This window comes from Rhynchophorus ferrugineus, unplaced genomic scaffold, assembly GCF_030347505.1.
Source record: "Rhynchophorus ferrugineus isolate W39M unplaced genomic scaffold, kcgeb_rfMv2 rfM3, whole genome shotgun sequence".
In the NCBI taxonomy this organism is placed as follows: Eukaryota; Metazoa; Arthropoda; class Insecta; order Coleoptera; family Curculionidae; genus Rhynchophorus; species Rhynchophorus ferrugineus.
The window spans coordinates 6,294,772-6,303,862 of record NW_027472582.1 but is presented as its reverse complement, the minus strand read 5'-3'; the positions used below and the strand labels follow the sequence as shown (position 1 = coordinate 6,303,862).

Sequence of the window (9,091 nt, the reverse complement as noted above, 5' to 3'; positions counted from 1 at the left end):
ATTTGAGTTTGGGTTTTGACATATGACAAAATTTTGATGCAATAAGATAATTTAAAAAATGTTATCAAATAAAATTTATTTTAACATCGCAGTACATCTAATCTAATCCATAATATCAAAGGAGTTAATGTACAGTTGATTATACAGCCGCAATATTTTGCAGGTTTAATTTGTTTTATCATATTTACGTTATATTATTCCATATAACAGCAGCGCTAAGTATCTTGGAATGAATCTTCGCTGGATGGAACATTTAAAAATGAAAAGGAAAAAGAACTGGAGTTAAAATATAGGAAAATGTGTTGGTTAATTGCAGTATTGAAGTCTATATGTACGTGTGAAATTCATTTATAGGGATGTTCTGTGAAAGCTAATATAAATACAAGTTTACCAGAACAAAATCCTGAGAATTATTGCAGGTGTACCGAGATACTAACATGACTGATTACTTATACCGAGACCTTCAGATATTTCCATCAATTGTGAATTGATGTGACTTGTGATAAGACCTCGTAGAAATATTGTAGACAACTGCTTCTATGGTGTAATGTTTAAGTGAGATCGCTGGTTCCATTCGAAAAATCGAACCGACTTCGAAAAATAAATAAGGAACTCACTAAGAATTAGTAGTAGATAAGATAGTAGTTAAAGAATAAGAAATAGATAAATAGGTTTAGGTACTGATCTAAATTGTGTGTATATAGTACAATCTAAAATACGTGTACTAGAGAGGTTAAATAAGGTTTTGGTTTATTTTTATTTAATTGTTACAACAATTATTAGGAACCTATTTTATTTTAAAGTGTTATTTTTGTGTTAAAAATCTTAGTTTGATTATGTTTTAATTTTTGTGGGCGCCGATTAAATTTTTTTGATAAAAATATTTTATTATTATTTAATGAATTATTTAATGTAATTATTTAATGTAAATATTTAATAAATTTAATTTAATGAATCCATTTTACCGTATTTCTACCGATTTTATCGAAATTAAAATTCATAATATAACTGTTCGGTTTTAGCAAAGGCGTCAGGTGTCTCGTATTGTGAAGGCTTGATTTGTTTTTCGATTAGTATTCATCAGATGTTAGTTTACGATATTTTAAATGCGGAATTAATACTCAATTAACGGCTTAGGAATAATTTCAATTGATTAGGTCGCATCATCTTTCTGATGCATTGTCAAATAATCGCACTGTTGGTTTCTACAAGGATATGATGTTGGTCCTGGTCCAGTTTATGCATTACCAGGTTCTTATCCGATTTCTTCGCTAAAGAAAACACGTTATTTACAAAATTTATTTTTGATTCTATACATTTTGCTTATCTCTCAGACAATTTATGGATGCCACTCCAACAGAGTGGTTTCTCGTTGTGCTAAACTATCGCTAGATGAGATTTTTGAACTTAAAATCGATACTGCTCTGAAAGCGCGTATCCCATCGATGCGGAAAGGTGGTAGTCGGATGGAGCTTAGTCTGGAGAGTATGGCGAGTATGTTTTCCTGTAGAACGACTTTTAGAACTGGTCAACGTACCCAGAAATTGTTTTAAAATGTCTTGTTCAGCTACTTATATAAGATATATATGTCTTAAAATATGATTTATGTCTATTTAGTGGTGGTTTTTGCAACAGGAAATTGCTTATTTAATAAGACATGATAAAATGATCACATGATGAAGAACAGTCGATAACAACACTGACATTTAGTTATATCGCATTGGTTGGTTTCTACAAGGATATGATTTTTAACTAATATCGAGTTTTTCAAAATATTAGCACTTCTGAACTTTTGTGATATTGGTCCTCATCAATTTTATGAATTACCAGGTTCTTATCCGGTTTCTTCGCTAAAAAATCACGTTATTTACAAAATTTAATTTTGATTCTATACATTTTGCTCGTCTCTCCGACAATTTATGGATGCCACTCCAAAAGAATGGTTTCTCTTTGTGCTAAACCATCGCTGGATGAGATTCTTTAACTTAGAAATTGGTGCTGTTCTGTAACCGCGTATCCCATTGATGCGGAAATGTAGTAGTCAGATGGAGCTTAGTCTGGAGAGTATGGCGATTGTGATAAAACAGTTCTATAATATACATCAATCTGGTCCCATCAGACACAGAGCCTTGCGACATGTGTAGTATATTATAATAACTTGACATGATTATTCTATCTCTGCCACTATTGTAAATTATATTGTAAAGTGTAAAATTATGATTCGAAATTGTTTGTTTCAGTGTTATTATCGCGGAAACAGTATTTCGTAATGAAACGTCAATTATCGTGTTTTCCTGTAGAACGACTTTTAGAACTGGTCAACGTACCCAGAAATTGTTTTAAAATGTCTTGTTCAGCTACTTATATAAGATATATATGTCTTAAAATATGATTTATGTCTATTTAGTGGTGGTTTTTGCAACAGGAAACTGCTTATTTAATAAGACATGATAAAAGGATCATATGATGAAGAACAGTCGATAACAACATTGACATTTAGTTATATCGCATTGGTTGGTTTCTACAAGGATATGATTTTAACTAATATCGAGTTTTTCAAAATATTAGCACTTCTGAACTTTTGTGATATTGGTCCTCATCAATTTTATGAATTACCAGGTTCTTATCCGGTTTCTTCGCTAAAAAATCACGTTATTTACAAAATTTAATTTTGATTCTATACATTTTGCTCGTCTCTCCGACAATTTATGGATGCCACTCCAAAAGAATGGTTTCTCTTTGTGCTAAACCATCGCTGGATGAGATTTTTTAACTTAGAAATTGGTGCTGCTCTGTAACCGCGTATCTCATCGATGCGGAAATGTGGTAGTCGGATGGAGCTTAGTCTGGAGAGTATGGCGAGTATGATAAAACAGTTCTATAATATAGATCAACCTGGTCCCACCAGACACAGAGCCTTGCGACCTGTGTGATATATTATAATAACTTGACATGATTATTCTGTCTCTGCCACTATTGTAAATTATATTGTTAAGTGTAAAATTATGATTCGAAATTGTTTGTTTCAGTGTTATTATCGCGGAAACAATATTTCGTAATGAAACGTCAATTATCGTGTTTTCCTGTAGAACGACATTTTGAACTGGTCAACATACCCAGAAATTGTTTTAAAATGTCTTGTTCAGCTACTTATATAAGATATATATGTCTTAAAATATGATTTATGTCTATTTAGTGGTGGTTTTTGCAACAGGAAACTGCTTATTTAATAAGACATGATAAAAGGATCATATGATGAAGAACAGTCGATAACAACATTGACATTTAGTTATATCGCATTGGTTGGTTTCTACAAGGATATGATTTTTAACTAATATCGAGTTTTTCAAAATATTAGCACTTCTGAACTTTTGTGATATTGGTCCTCATCAATTTTATGAATTACCAGGTTCTTATCCGGTTTCTTCGCTTAAAAAACACGTTATTTACAAAATTTAATTTTGATTCTATACATTTTGCTCGTCTCTCCGACAATTTATGGATGCCACTCCAAAAGAATGGTTTCTCTTTGTGCTAAACCATCGCTGGATGAGATTTTTTAACTTAGAAATTGGTGCTGCTCTGTAACCGCGTATCCCATCGATGCGGAAATGTGGTAGTCGGATGGAGCTTAGTCTGGAGAGTATGGCGAGTGTGATAAAACAGTTCTATAATATACATCAACCTGGTTCCACCAGACACAGAGCCTTGCGACATGTGTAGTATATTATAATAACTTGACATGATTATTCTGTCTCTGCCACTATTGTAAATTATATTGTAAAGTGTAAAATCATGATTCGAAATTGTTTATTTCAGTATTATTATCGCGGAAACAATATTTCGTAATGAAACGTCAATTATCGTGTTTTCCTGTAGAACGACTTTTAGAACTGGTCAACGTACCCAGAAATTGTTTTAAAATGTCTTGTTCAGCTACTTATATAAGATATATATGTCTTAAAATATGATTTATGACTATTTAGTGGTGGTTTTTGCAACAGGAAACTGCTTATTTAATAAGACATGATAAAATGATCATATGATGAAGACACTGATAACAACACTGATATTTAGTTATATTGCAATGTCATAGGAAATATAAAAGATACGAGGGTTATATTTTATATTTCAGGATTGTTCTAATTTGGTTTGTTTTGCAACTGATGTTTTTGTTGTCATATGGTTGTCATTGGCTACAATTTTTTACATTTATTACATTTACATTTGCTGTAACATGCTTTCCATCCATAATTTCATCACTGAATTTTCTTTAGAGTTTTCTTTGAATAATTATTTAATGGATTTCAAGCGATATCCTCGAAGTGGTTCTTTGAGCGGAAGAGACAAAAGTCGATCGGTGCCAAATCGGGTGAATATGGCGGCTGCGGAGAGATACAATTTACATTTTTTTAAAAATAGACGCCAAGAATCGATTCTGTGCGATAATCATGCATGATAACAGGTAAAGAAGTTTCTTATCTATCTCTTGGTGCGGATCTCTCTTTTATCAGTATATAGGAAGGTTTATGCAATAGTTCTTGATCTATAATAGGGGCCTCTTGTAATACGGAACGGTTGAACGGTTTACGGAAACGAATGAAATAATATTCTTTGTTATTTAACATTACGAGAGGAATCCACAGTGAACCACATGTTGATGTTTAGGTTTTATTATGTTTTGATTGCAGTAGACTTACCATTTTGATGGTATACATTCCTAGACCTTGAATAAAAGTCTTCTTATGATTATTGTTTTCGATTAATTATGTTTTACAATTAATGGGACTAATATTGCAATATTGGGGTCCTAGAAGCGATTGTTTGGATACATTATTTCAGACTATCTTCGTCTTTGTGGATGATTAGTTGAACAGGGGCCAGGCCGAACTATATTCATCCAAGATTGCTAAATACAACTAGATTTATTCACTATCAATTAAAATGAACTTTTCTAATTCATTTATCAAATTTTTCATGATTTTAATCGACGTAAATCCCCTCTGACATCCCCTTGAAATGGAAATTTTGACTTGGAAATAGAAAAAAGTCACAAATGGTTATATTTAGTGAGTATGGTCATTGATGTGGTTTTTCTTGTTTAAAATTGACCTTTATTGGGAACATTCTCTCTCCATATCAAGAATATCTTTCCTTTGTCTCCAAAGATCCATTGTTGATTGATACTGATACTGAGTACAAGCAACTTCAAGATAACTGATGAAGGCTTATATTTAAAAGGTTTTTTTTGCAATAATATTCCTTTTGAATTTTTCCTATCTTCCTTCCCTTTCCTAGCCCGGAGAGAGTTTGGGTTTTCGTCCATTAAATCTTCCATTTCTTTTTTTTTTGTGAAGACCATCGTATTTAACAGTTACATTAGTTTCTTTAATAATTGTTTACTTTCATAATTTGCATTTTTATCAATAGATATGGCTAATCAAAATATAAGTTGTTAATAATTATTGAAAAAGCTTTTTTTTGGACCAACGTATTTGTTATTAAACGCAAGATTGAGTTTGTTCAAAGATACTTAAAAAAATGCAATCACTGTTCATATTCGTTGACCATCTAGCGTAGATATTTATTGCATAACAATTAACGAATTGACTGGCTATAGCTCATTCACTGTCGATATTTTATGTATGTGCCATCAAGAATTTATGATCGCAGATACAAGGGCGGAACAAACAGCAGAATTCTGATCAGAAATATTTGCATTTGTTCTTGAACTCGAGGCCTTAGCATAGGTTTTTATCTAGTTTGTTTATTAATATCATATATGTCAGTGATTGCAATAGATGACCCAAATAAAATGATTGTTAATAAGTTATAAGAGAAAACAGATTTTTTTAAATGTTTCCTGCCATTGCAGTATTTGCAGTTTTGAAGGAGCTGGAAAAACATTTTGCTATTAATTTAATATTAAAACTATTTTTCTGAATTTATCTCTAACAATCTTGAAATTTGTATTCAACTACTATAGTTAATATCTACTGTCATAATTTTTTCATCATTTTTATTGACGCACTTTGCTCTGCGTTTTCACAGTCACATTTACATTATTTCTAATATATTGTCCATGTAGTAACTGAAGAGCCTTTGTATCTTTTGTCAATATCATAAAAGTATCATAGTTGTACTATAATCGCCTCTATCAAAATCTGAATATCTGGAATATTTTTTTTGCATATTTAGAATATTTTTATACGTATTATATAACATTAGTAATCTTTGATTAATAATATATTCTATAGTGTGTTGACCTTAAACTATTCCATAAAAAATTAATACAACAATTTAGGTTATTAATTAATTAGTAAAAGTTTCAGCTGTCAGAGATATTCTCAAATTTAAGCATGTGTTAAATGATAATCAGATGGTAGTGGTTAAAGGCTGTGTCAAGTCAAACGCGCAAGATTCCAAAAATAATAATAATTATAAATATAATGTTTCTTTTTAAATGTCACATTATTTATATCCACTTTCAATATAAGTACTACTAGTAATAATGTTTTGTTTTTTAATGATTTAAAATGTCAGTCTCTCTCTGAAATAAATGTATGATTAAAAACTAATTAACAATCACTAAAATACATAAAATATAATTTTTTCAATAACAATAGCTATTGTTTATAAATAGAAAAGATATATCGAAGTATTTTGACGAAATTTCCTTAGAATTTATTTGTGTTTTCAAGCCTACATAATTGATACTGTTCTTGAATCAACCTTTGTTGAATCAAAGACTACATCCAAATACTTAATATACGATCTGGAATTGACAGGATATTATGTTCCCGATAACTTTAAATATAAAGTTATGTCACTTTAGAAAATATATTTTATGTGGGCCATTTTGTCATGATGTTTTAATATCTTCCTGCAATCTTTATGATTCTTTTGCTCGTAAAATTACATATATGATACTGTTCGTTTAGGTCACGTTAATTAATCATTTTTAATATTCAAAAACTGTCTTAACCTGTGCATAAATGGTTAGATAATATTACACGATACGCATCAAAAAGGAAAGAAAACTATTTATGTGATTTATTTATATACATTTTTATCGGTTTTCTACATATTTAATGTGTTGAAGATGGTTATCAGCTAGTATCCGGTCTTTCTTCACAATGTCGTGTTTGGTGATATGATATTGGAGCGTATTCCCTGCTACGTAAGTTTTCACGTTCGCTTCTCCGTCAGGATTTATTTCAGGTCCATCGAGAGGCTTCACAGATTCTCTGAAAAATTGTAAAATTTGCGGTTAATTAACGTTGTGGTAAGGCATCCTTCGTGACGTCAATTTTATATCGTTGCATCAGCATAAATGTTTCTTTGAAGGATATTCTGAAGTGACTGATGGCATTACTGCTGCTTCAACGATCATAAAACTTGGACATTTGATGACTGGAGGTGTGTGTCGTAAGTCGATGAATAATCGTCTATATACGATATAACTTTAAAATAAGGATCTGATTTTAATCATTGTAAGAAAGTTCTGTTTTCTGTTATTGTGGGTTGTCTGTTTTCTAATAGATAAGAACCCTCAGTGTCGCGTTGTATCGCCATTCAACAAGTCGCTTCTTTTTTCCATAAAATAAAATAGTTTTTAAGCAAAATAATAGTTTTTTTTTGTTTAATTGCCTTTCATAAAATATAATTGACGTATCTTAATGTTAAGGATGTAATCGTAACTCGTAAAAAAATAGTTACTTACTTGACAATTCGGTATCCCTTGTCGTCAGCTTCATAATAAACGGTTCTCTTGTAGTACCCGTCGCTGTAACTGTATTTGCCCTTCACAGATAATCCATCTCTTACCTCCTCCCGCTCGTGAAGGTTTCCATTGATACCGTCATCGATACTACTAGCGAACTCATACCTGGCGTTCTCAGCCTGACGTCTATTTTCTTCATCCAGGTACCATCTGCTCGATTTCACCGTTGTCGTTTCATCATCCTCTTCTGACGCTTTCGATGGTGAATGATGATATTCATTCAACGTCGGCCGTACAGTGTTTGGTTGTAGGGTTACAGTCTCCCGAATTTCTGGACTTGCAGGGAACGAAGGATGTTCGTTATTAATTTGTTCGTCTTCCTGCAGAGAAGTTTCCTGGTGGAGAGGCGTTGGAGGTGTCGTGGTGGAGGTAGTCAAGTACCTCGAATGCATCCTGTTATGATGAGATATCCTTCGTCTGTGGTTGTTTCTAGTGGGTTGAATATGAAGGCGCTGACGGTTTGGTTTTGGCGATGTTGTGGTAACTGGTGGTGCTTGAGTTGTAGTCGTGGTTGTTGTTGCGGTAGTGGTAGTTGGAGTGGTGGCCTGAAGATATATTTTGATGTTGGACGTGTGATGAAAATAGTCTGAACGCTATACAATATATAGTCTAACCGAAGTAGCAGTGAACTCAAATCATGTCAATTTAAGATGCCAAAAACGCCACAATGTTGCCTCATTTAACTTTGGCTTTTAGTTTATTTTAGCTTTTATAACATTTTAATGCATATAAAATAAGGAAACAAAAATGTTATAAAATATCATTTATTTTAACATTATTGATCTGTTCACTGTTACTCTGTTCATTGTTACTTGGATAGACTAGTACATCTTGTTGCATGTTGGCAATACTGCTTCCGTGTATATAATGCGACGCGTATGTATTGCCCAGTTTACATCTCAAATTTTCTAGTTGACATTTTAGTGTATTATGGGCTTTGTTCTGCAATGGTTAAATTAAGCGATCGGTGAAATATGTAATCTCTCAAGTTTCGAAAGAGGTCAAATCTTTGGTGCTCGGTTAGCGGGGGCATCTATGACGAAAATAATTGAATTGTCTAACGGTTTATGAGCGACAGTATCCACGATACTAACAGCCTACCCACAACATGGCAAAGCATCATCAGTGGAGAGGAATACTGGACGAAACCCAAGGTTAATTGACAGATACCGACAAACATTGAGATGAATTGTGACCAGATAAGATAAAACTATTGAGGTAAAATGAGATCAGAACTCAACACTCACTTCAGTAATACTGTTTCGACAAGAACAGTATGGATACTACAAATCTATTCCGCGATGTACT

The 9,091-nt window shown here is 32.3% G+C and overlaps 1 protein-coding gene across 1 annotated transcript in view; it reads left to right on the top strand.

The window, feature by feature from the left end:
- The window catches only part of Flo2 (flotillin-2), a 374,194-nt gene that overhangs the window by 19,432 nt on the left and 345,671 nt on the right, over nt 1-9,091 (top strand). The gene's annotated exons all lie outside the window — the stretch shown is intronic.